Genomic DNA, 10,000 nt, shown 5'->3' on the forward strand with positions numbered 1-10,000 from the left:
GGCTCCTTGGGGTAGACCTGATGTCCCGGGCCACCGGGGTACACCTGATGTCCGGGGCCTCCGGGGTAGACCTGATGTCCGGGGCCTCCGGGGTAGACCAGTTGTCCCGGGCCCCTGGGGTAGACCTGTTGTCCCAGGCTCCTTGGGGTAGACCTGATGTCCCGGGCCACCGGGGTAGACCTGATGTCCGGGGCCTCCGGGGTAGACCTGATGTCCGGGGCCTCCGGGGTAGACCAGTTGTCCCGGGCCCCTGGGGTAGACCTGTTGTCCCAGGCTCCTTGGGGTAGACCTGTTGTCCCGGGCCGCCGGGGTAGACTTGATGTCCTAGGCTTCGGGGTAGACCTGTTGTCCCAGGCCCCTTGGGGTAGACCTGATGTCCCGGGCCACCGGGGTAGACCTGATGTCCGGGGCCTCCGGGGTAGACCTGATGTCCGGGGCCTCCGGGGTAGACCAATTGTCCCGGGCCCCTGGGGTAGACCTGTTGTCCCAGGCTCCTTGGGGTAGACCTGATGTCCCGGGCCACCGGGGTAGACCTGATGTCCGGGGCCTCCGGGGTAGACCAGTTGTCCCGGGCCCCTGGGGTAGACCTGTTGTCCCAGGCTCCTTGGGGTAGACCTGATGTCCCGGGCCACCGGGGTACACCTGATGTCCGGGGCCTCCGGGGTAGACCTGATGGCCGAGGCCTCCGGGGTAGACCAGTTGTCCCGGGCCCCTGGGGTAGACCTGTTGTCCCAGGCTCCTTGGGGTAGACCTGATGTCCCGGGCCACCGGGGTAGACCTGATGTCCGGGGCCTCCGGGGTAGACCAGTTGTCCCGGGCCCCTGGGGTAGACCTGTTGTCCCAGGCCCCTTGGGGTAGACCTGATGTCCCGGGCCACCGGGGTAGACCTGATGTCCGGGGCCTCCGGGGTAGACCTGATTTCCGGGGCCTCAGGGGTAGACCTGTTGTCCCGGGCCCCTTGGGTAGACCTGTTGTCCCAGGCTTCGGGGTAGACCTGTTGTCCCAGGCCTTCAGGGTAGACCTGTTGTCCCGGGCCGCCGGGGTAGACCTGTTGTCCTAGGCTTCGGGGTAGACCTGTTGTCCCGGGCCGCCGGGGTAGACCTGTTGTCCCGGGCCGCCAGGGTAGACCTGATGTCCTAGGCTTCGGGGTAGACCTGATGGCCGAGGCCCCTAGGGTAGACCTGTTGTCCCGGGCCTCCGGGGTAGACCTGTTGTCCCAGGCCCCTTGGGGTAGACCTGATGTCCTAGGCTTCGGGGTAGACCTGATGGCCGAGGCCCCTTGGGTAGACCTGTTGTCCCAGGCCCCTTGGGGTAGACCTGTTGTCCCGGGCCGCCGGGGTAGACCTGTTGTCCCGGGCCTCCGGGGTAGACCTGTTGTCCCGGGCCGCCGGGGTAGACTTGATGTCCTAGGCTTCGGGGTAGACCTGTTGTCCCAGGCCCCTTGGGGTAGACCTGATGTCCTAGGCTTCGGGGTAGACCTGATGTCTTAGGCTTCCGGGGTAGACCTGTTGTCCCGGGCCGCCGGGGTAGACCTGTTGTCCCGGGCCGCCGGGGTAGACCTGATGGCCGAGGCCCCTAGGGTAGACCTGTTGTCCCGGGCCTCCGGGGTAGACCTGTTGTCCTAGGCTTCGGGGTAGACCTGATGTCCTAGGCTTCGGGGTAGACCTGATGGCCGAGGCCCCTTGGGTAGACCAGTTGTCCCAGGCCCCTTGGGGTAGACCTGTTGTCCCGGGCCGCCGGGGTAGACTTGATGTCCTAGGCTTCGGGGTAGACCTGTTGTCCCAGGCCCCTTGGGGTAGACCTGATGTCCTAGGCTTCGGGGTAGACCTGATGTCTTAGGCTTCCGGGGTAGACCTGTTGTCCCGGGCCGCCGGGGTAGACCTGTTGTCCCAGGCTTCGGGGTAGGCCTGATGGCCGAGGCCCCTAGGGTAGACCTGTTGTCCCGGGCCGCCGGGCTAGACCTGTTGTCCCGGGCCGCCAGGGTAGACCTGATGTCCTAGGCTTCGGGGTAGACCTGATGGCCGAGGCCCCTAGGGTAGACCTGTTGTCCCGGGCCTCCGGGGTAGACCTGTTGTCCCAGGCCCCTTGGGGTAGACCTGATGTCCTAGGCTTCGGGGTAGACCTGATGGCCGAGGCCCCTTGGGTAGACCTGTTGTCCCAGGCCCCTTGGGGTAGACCTGTTGTCCCGGGCCGCCGGGGTAGACCTGTTGTCCCGGGCCTCCGGGGTAGACCTGTTGTCCCGGGCCGCCGGGGTAGACCTGTTGTCCCAGGCCTTCAGGGTAGACCTGTTGTCCCGGGCCTCCGGGGTAGACCTGTTGTCCCGGGCCGCCGGGCTAGACCTGTTGTCCCGGGCCTTCAGGGTAGACCTGTTGTCCCGGGCCGCCGGGGTAGACCTGTTGTCCTAGGCTTCCGGGGTAGACCTGTTGTCCCGGGCCGCCGGGGTAGACCTGTTGTCCCGGGCCGCCGGGGTAGACCTGATGGCCGAGGCCCCTAGGGTAGACCTGTTGTCCCGGGCCTCCGGGGTAGACCTGTTGTCCTAGGCTTCGGGGTAGACCTGATGTCCTAGGCTTCGGGGTAGACCTGATGGCCGAGGCCCCTTGGGTAGACCTGTTGTCCCAGGCCCCTTGGGGTAGACCTGTTGTCCCGGGCCGCCGGGGTAGACTTGATGTCCTAGGCTTCGGGGTAGACCTGTTGTCCCAGGCCCCTTGGGGTAGACCTGATGTCCTAGGCTTCGGGGTAGACCTGATGTCTTAGGCTTCCGGGGTAGACCTGTTGTCCCGGGCCGCCGGGGTAGACCTGTTGTCCCGGGCCGCCGGGGTAGACCTGATGGCCGAGGCCCCTAGGGTAGACCTGTTGTCCCGGGCCTCCGGGGTAGACCTGTTGTCCTAGGCTTCGGGGTAGACCTGATGTCCTAGGCTTCGGGGTAGACCTGATGGCCGAGGCCCCTTGGGTAGACCTGTTGTCCCAGGCCCCTTGGGGTAGACCTGTTGTCCCGGGCCGCCGGGGTAGACTTGATGTCCTAGGCTTCGGGGTAGACCTGTTGTCCCAGGCCCCTTGGGGTAGACCTGATGTCCTAGGCTTCGGGGTAGACCTGATGTCTTAGGCTTCCGGGGTAGACCTGTTGTCCCGGGCCGCCGGGGTAGACCTGTTGTCCCAGGCTTCGGGGTAGGCCTGATGGCCGAGGCCCCTAGGGTAGACCTGTTGTCCCGGGCCGCCGGGCTAGACCTGTTGTCCCGGGCCTCCGGGGTAGACCTGTTGTCCCAGGCCCCTTGGGGTAGACCTGATGTCCCGGGCCCCTTGGGGTAGACCTGTTGTCCCGGGCCGCCGGGGTAGACCTGATGTCCTGCGCTTCCGGGGTAGACCTGATAGCCCAGGCCCCTTGGGGTAGACCTTTTGTCCCAGGCCCTGGGGGTAGACCTGTTGTCCCCGGGCGGGCCCTCGCCTACGGCAGCCCGGCCCCTTGGCTAGACCTGTTGTCCCAGGCCCCTAGGGTAGACCTGTTGTCCCAGGCTCTTGGCTAGACCTGTTGTCCCGGGCCGGCCTTGGCCTACGGCAGCCTAGCAAGCGGCAAAAGGATGCAGACAGCGCCGGGGAGGCTGATGGGGGAGGGCGGGGCGCCCCCAACCGCCCATGGCCGGCTGCGCTTGCCACAGAGCGGGCAGGGCCAGGGGCCGGGGCAGGGCCAGGGAGAGAGGGCACGCCAGAGCGTGAATGCCTATGGGCGGGCCGGCGGGCGGCTGCGCGCGCGCGGGTGGCAGGGGGGGCCGGGTGGAGGTGGCTGGGGAGGGGTTGGCGAGGGGGCGGGGATGGTTGGCCGCGCCTTCCTTTCACGCGCAGCGGTGTGGTAGCCTGCAGGCGTGGCCGTGCGTTAGGGTTAGGGTTAGGGTTAGTTGGGGGGGGGGGGGGGGGGGGGTTAGGGTTAGGGTTAGGGTTAGGGTTAGTGGGGGGGGGGGTTAGGGTTAGGGTTAGGGTTAGGGTTAGGGTTAGGGTTAGTGGGGGGGGGGTTAGGGGGTTAGGGTTAGGGTTAGGGTTAGGGTTAGTGGGGGGGGGGTTAGGGGGTTAGGGTTAGGGTTAGGGTTAGTGGGGGGGGGGTTAGGGTTAGGGTTAGGGTTAGGGTTAGGGTTAGGGTTAGGGTTAGTGGGGGGCGGGGGGAGTTAGGGTTAGTGTTAGGGTTAGGGTTAGTCGGGGGCGGGGGGAGTTAGGGTTAGGGTTAGGGTTAGTTGGGGGGGGGGGTGCGTGTCACTGTTTCTGTCTCTGTGCGGACCAGGGCCGGTGGCTTCGTGCCGGCCCCGGGCGCCTCGGCACCGAGTCCCCACGGCCCCCTAGAGTCACGTCGAGGGCCCAAGACCTCTGCGGACCGTGAAACAACCCGCCCGAAAGCTACACACAGCGCCTGTGTGCTGGCGGCGGTGCCGGCGGCCGCCGTCGCCTCTACCGGCGGGCGGGGCGGGGCGGGGCGGGGAGGGGAGGGGCGCGGCGGGGCGAGCCGCATCGGGGCCAGGGGGGCCGGCCTGGGTAGGTTCCACCCCAGGAGGGCGTGGCGGGCCAGGGCGGGGGGTGGGTGGTGGGGGCGCTGTTTGGCCAGGTCAGCGTGTCAGCAGGCAGAGCACCGGCCTCGGCTTGCCCGTCGGCTCGGCTGGGGGCGCTTCCGATACGAAAGAAAAAGAAATCAAATGGGTCAATTTTTGGGTTGGTTTGCTTTCCCGGATAAGTTTCTCGTTCCAAGCAAATAGAAGAGCCATTCTTTCAGGAAAGGAGAAAAGAAAAAGGGGCGGGGCGGGGGGGGGCCCGGGGGGGTGGGGGACAACCCAAGAAAACCCAAATCCAAACCACAAGCCCCCCAACCCCCCCAAAAAAAACAACCTCAAAAATCAGGATCAGAGAAAGCCAAAGCAACTGGAAAAAACCCCCAAAAAACCCCCAAAACAGCCCCCCCCCCCCCCCCCCCCCAGAAAAACAAAACAAAACAAAATACCAAAGCAAACCCAAACCAAATCCCCCCAAAGAACAACAACAAAAAAATGGAAAACATGTCATGGTCTTGAAAGGGGGGGGTGGGGTTGGGGTTCATTGTGTGGGACGGGGGGTCGATCGAGCCATCTGGCTCCGGGGTGTTATGAGGCTGTGAGCTTCGCCCGGCTCCGGGGTCGCTGGGCACGGCGAGGTGCCCGGGCGGCGGGCGACAACAGGGGGACAGCAGGTCTACCATGGATCCGAGCCGGACCCGGCTCATCAGGTCTACCCCGGCGGCGGCTGGGGACATCAGGTCTACCCCGGCTCCGGCCGGGGACATCAGGTCTACCCCGGCTGCGGCCGGGGACATCAGGTCTACCCCGGCTCCGGTCGGGGACATCAGGTCTACCCCGGCTCCGCCCGGGGACATCAGGTCTACCCCGGCTGCGGCCGGGGACAACAGGTCTACCCCGGCTCCGGTCGGGGACATCAGGTCTACCCCGGCTCCGGCCGGGGACATCAGGTCTACCCCGGCTCCGCCCGGGGACATCAGGTCTACCCCCGCTGCGGCCGGGGACATCAGGTCTACCCCGGCTGCGGCCGGGGACATCAGGTCTACCCCGGCTCCGGCCGGGGACAACAGGTCTACCTCCGCTGCGGCCGGGGACATCAGGTCTACCCCCGCTGCGGCCGGGGACATCAGGTCTACCCCGGCTCCGGTCGGGGACATCAGGTCTACCCCGGCTCCGCCTGGGGACATCAGGTCTACCCCGGCTGCGGCCGGGGACAACAGGTCTACCCCGGCTCCGGCCGGGGACATCAGGTCTACCCCGGCTCCGCCCGGGGACATCAGGTCTACCCCGGCTCCGCCCGGGGACATCAGGTCTACCCCGGCTCCGGCCGGGGACATCAGGTCTACCCCGGCTGCGGCCGGGGACAACAGGTCTACCCCGGCTCCGGTCGGGGACAACAGGTCTACCTCCGCTGTGGCCGGGGACATCAGGTCTACCCCGGCTCCGGTCGGGGACATCAGGTCTACCCCGGCTCCGGCCGGGGACATCAGGTCTACCCCGGCTGCGGCCGGGGACATCAGGTCTACCCCGGCTGCGGCCGGGGACATCAGGTCTACCCCGGCTCCGGCCGGGGACAACAGGTCTACCCCGGCTCCGGTCGGGGACATCAGGTCTACCCCGGCTCCGGCCGTGGACATCAGGTCTACCCCGGCTCCGGCCGTGGACATCAGGTCTACCCCGGCTGCGGCCGGGGACATCAGGTCTACCCCGGCTCCGGCCGGGGACATCAGGTCTACCCCGGCTCCGCCCGGGGACAACAGGTCTACCCCGGCTCCGGCCGGGGACATCAGGTCTACCCCGGCTCCGGTCGGGGACATCAGGTCTACCCCGGCTGCGGCCGGGGACATCAGGTCTACCCCGGCTCCGCCCGGGGACATCAGGTCTACCCCGGCTGCGGCCGGGGACATCAGGTCTACCCCGGCTGCGGCCGGGGACAACAGGTCTACCCCGGCTCCGGTCGGGGACATCAGGTCTACCCCGGCTCCGGCCGGGGACAACAGGTCTACCTCCGCTGCGGCCGGGGACATCAGGTCTACCCCGGCTCCGGTCGGGGACAACAGGTCTACCCCGGCTCCGCCCGGGGACATCAGGTCTACCCCGGCTCCGGCCGGGGACATCAGGTCTACCCCGGCTCCGCCCGGGGACATCAGGTCTACCCCCGCTGCGGCCGGGGACATCAGGTCTACCCCGGCTGCGGCCGGGGACATCAGGTCTACCCCGGCTCCGGCCGGGGACAACAGGTCTACCTCCGCTGCGGCCGGGGACATCAGGTCTACCCCCGCTGCGGCCGGGGACATCAGGTCTACCCCGGCTCCGGTCGGGGACATCAGGTCTACCCCGGCTCCGCCTGGGGACATCAGGTCTACCCCGGCTGCGGCCGGGGACAACAGGTCTACCCCGGCTCCGGCCGGGGACATCAGGTCTACCCCGGCTCCGCCCGGGGACATCAGGTCTACCCCGGCTCCGCCCGGGGACATCAGGTCTACCCCGGCTCCGGCCGGGGACATCAGGTCTACCCCGGCTGCGGCCGGGGACAACAGGTCTACCCCGGCTCCGGTCGGGGACAACAGGTCTACCTCCGCTGTGGCCGGGGACATCAGGTCTACCCCGGCTCCGGTCGGGGACATCAGGTCTACCCCGGCTCCGGCCGGGGACATCAGGTCTACCCCGGCTGCGGCCGGGGACATCAGGTCTACCCCGGCTGCGGCCGGGGACATCAGGTCTACCCCGGCTCCGGCCGGGGACAACAGGTCTACCCCGGCTCCGGTCGGGGACATCAGGTCTACCCCGGCTCCGGCCGTGGACATCAGGTCTACCCCGGCTCCGGCCGTGGACATCAGGTCTACCCCGGCTGCGGCCGGGGACATCAGGTCTACCCCGGCTCCGGCCGGGGACATCAGGTCTACCCCGGCTCCGCCCGGGGACAACAGGTCTACCCCGGCTCCGGCCGGGGACATCAGGTCTACCCCGGCTCCGGTCGGGGACATCAGGTCTACCCCCGCTGCGGCCGGGGACATCAGGTCTACCCCGGCTCCGCCCGGGGACATCAGGTCTACCCCGGCTGCGGCCGGGGACATCAGGTCTACCCCGGCTGCGGCCGGGGACAACAGGTCTACCCCGGCTCCGGTCGGGGACATCAGGTCTACCCCGGCTCCGGCCGGGGACAACAGGTCTACCTCCGCTGCGGCCGGGGACATCAGGTCTACCCCGGCTCCGGTCGGGGACAACAGGTCTACCCCGGCTCCGGCCGGGGACATCAGGTCTACCCCGGCTGCGGCCGGGGACATCAGGTCTACCCCGGCTCCGGCCGGGGACAACAGGTCTACCCCGGCTGCGGCCGGGGACATCAGGTCTACCCCGGCTCCGGTCGGGGACATCAGGTCTACCCCGGCTCCGGCCGGGGACAACAGGTCTACCTCCGCTGTGGCCGGGGACATCAGGTCTACCCCGGCTCCGGTCGGGGACAACAGGTCTACCCCGGCTGCGGCCGGGGACATCAGGTCTACCCCGGCTGCGGCCGGGGACATCAGGTCTACCCCGGCTGCGGCCGGGGACATCAGGTCTACCCCGGCTCCGGTCGGGGACATCAGGTCTACCCCGGCTCCGGTCGGGGACATCAGGTCTACCCCGGCTCCGGCCGGGGACATCAGGTCTACCCCGGCTCCGCCCGGGGACAACAGGTCTACCCCGGCTCCGGTCGGGGACATCAGGTCTACCTCGCTCCGGGGTCCGCCGGGGGCCGGCCTTGCCCCCTGGTGGCGGGCGCCGGCCGGGGACATCAGGTCTACCTCGCTCCGGCGGGACTTAGTGCAATTTCGGCGCCGGCCGGGTAGACCTGTTGTCCCGGCCGTCTGCGGAAGTTCACCAAGGGGTCGCTGTTGTCGGCCGCCTCCGGCTGCGTCATGGTAGGAGGCGGCCTGCGTTGGCGCCCCTCCCCGGTCGAGCTGCATTGGTCCTCTTGGAGGCCTGGCCGGCTTTGGACTCGTCTGTCCGTCTTATGGGAGCGAGGTGACGGGCCGCATCCCCGCAGGTTGACCCCGTACCTGCGTCCGAGGCGGAGCGGAGCGGCCGCGCGTGCGGTCGCCAGGGCCAAGCGAGTGCCGCCTAGCCGGGACGAAGCGCGCGTGCCTTTGTGTCCCGGCTCCCGTCCTTCCCAGGGAAAAGTGGGTCCAGTTGGCGAGGCGAGAGAGAAGGGGCCGCGCGAAAGAGCCGGATCCGCGGAGGCGAGAGAGAAGGGCCGCGCAAGAGCGGATCCGGAGAAGGCCGAGAGAGAGAGCAAGAAGGGGGCGAAAGACGATCCGAGAAAGCTGCTCGCCGGCCCCGAGGCGGGGAGAGAGAGCCGAGAGAGCGAGAGCGAGCCCAGAGAGAGAGTTGCCGAGAGAGAAGAGAGAGAGTGAGAGTTGAGCGAGAGAGAGAGAAAGAGAAGCCGCGAGCAGCGTGTCCCGCTCCGGCCCGGCTTCTGCCGGTCGATTGGCCACGGGGGGGGGCGGCCCCCCCCGGGCACCGGTGGCGGGCGAGGCGGCGGCGCCTCGTCCCTTTTCTGCCCGGCCTTAAGCCGGGGGCCCGCTCGGCGGGCGCGGTTTTGGGCCCGTCGGTCCGCCTCGGCGGTGGCGGCGGTGCTCGGCCCGCGTTGGAGAAGCCGTCCCCCTCCCTCGGCCTTAAGCCGGGGGGACCCGCCTTGTGGCGGGCAGAATTTTTGGGCCTAGTTCTTTTTTTTTTTTTTTTTTGAACTTGCCGGGCCCGGCACCCGACGGAGAGCCCCCCCGGACTGGTCCTGGGCGAGGCGGCGGCGCCTCGCCTACCTCGGTCGTGGCCGGATCGACTGAGCCGCTTGTGCCGGGCGGGGCCGGCTTTGCCGCTTTGCCGGGTCGGTTGCTTTCGGTTGAGGCGGGCGGAGTGTGGGGGGCACCCGCCAGGCCTCCTCCGCGGGCCTTCTTTCTTTTTCTCTGGCGGCCCTAAGCCGCGGCACTGAGGAGCGTTGCGACGACAGCGCGAGGCGGGATGCCGGTGAGTCCGTGGTGGGGAGGCAGTTGAGGCCCGTCACTCGGCCCCCCCGCTGCGGGCCCCTGGCCCCGTGGCCCCCGTGGCTAGCACGGGGCGTTGCGAACGCGCCTCCGTGTGCCTTTTTCTTTTGTCGTGCCGTCCCCCGGCCTTTTTTGTTCCGGCAGGGCAAGCCGACCGCCGCGAGGCCGGGCGAAAGCCGCCGGTGGCCCGTGGCCGCGCCAGGTCGGTGGCACTTTTTCTCGCACGCTCGGCCGGGTTCTCCCCGGGCCGCTCCAGTCCCGCCGTTGCCGGCTGCGGGCGGGCGGGTGGCGGCACCCCCCGCGCTCCTCTGCTGCTGAGGCGAGCGAGCGAGCCGACGGGCAGGTGGGCTGGGCGGCCGTCGCCGTTGTTGTCCCAGGAAGCGTGGCCGTGGGGCCCTTGTCGCCGTCGGCGCGGAGCCGCGGCTGATCGATGTGGCTTTTCGGGTGGCG

Source organism: Agelaius phoeniceus, unplaced genomic scaffold, assembly GCF_051311805.1.
Source record: "Agelaius phoeniceus isolate bAgePho1 unplaced genomic scaffold, bAgePho1.hap1 Scaffold_108, whole genome shotgun sequence".
NCBI lineage: Eukaryota > Metazoa > Chordata > Aves > Passeriformes > Icteridae > Agelaius > Agelaius phoeniceus.